Source organism: Halyomorpha halys, unplaced genomic scaffold (genome assembly GCF_000696795.3).
Source record: "Halyomorpha halys isolate HHAL.00 unplaced genomic scaffold, Hhal_1.1 Scaffold601.1, whole genome shotgun sequence".
Taxonomy (NCBI): domain Eukaryota; kingdom Metazoa; phylum Arthropoda; class Insecta; order Hemiptera; family Pentatomidae; genus Halyomorpha; species Halyomorpha halys.
The window spans coordinates 569,458-569,720 of record NW_027112563.1 but is presented as its reverse complement, the minus strand read 5'-3'; the positions used below and the strand labels follow the sequence as shown (position 1 = coordinate 569,720).

The window sequence follows — 263 nt, the reverse complement described above, 5'->3', positions numbered from 1 at the left end:
ATTATCACTTCCTAGCAGTATTTTGAATTTTATGAAATTTTATAAGTAAAATACTATATATATTTTATAATATGTATTATGCTTTTGCAGACTGGACTGAAGAACTCATACTAGTCTTCAATGATAATTTATGTGAATGTGGACATAAAAATGTAAAATTATTGGTGCATCATTATTTTACCAAAGAAAACTATTGTTTTATCATTGTTTATCTTAAAATTTAGATATTTTGTCATAAAGGAAAATATATAATTTACAAATTA

The 263-nt window shown here is 21.3% G+C and overlaps 1 protein-coding gene across 1 annotated transcript in view; it reads left to right on the top strand.

Annotated features, from left to right (window-relative positions):
• Nucleotides 1–263, top strand: part of KrT95D (phosphofurin acidic cluster sorting protein KrT95D) — a 52,630-nt gene extending 52,367 nt beyond the window's left edge. Inside the window, exon 10 of the mRNA XM_014426890.2 lies at nucleotides 91–263. The gene's annotated coding sequence lies outside the window, so the exon portion shown is untranslated. The remainder of the gene's footprint in view (nucleotides 1–90) is intronic.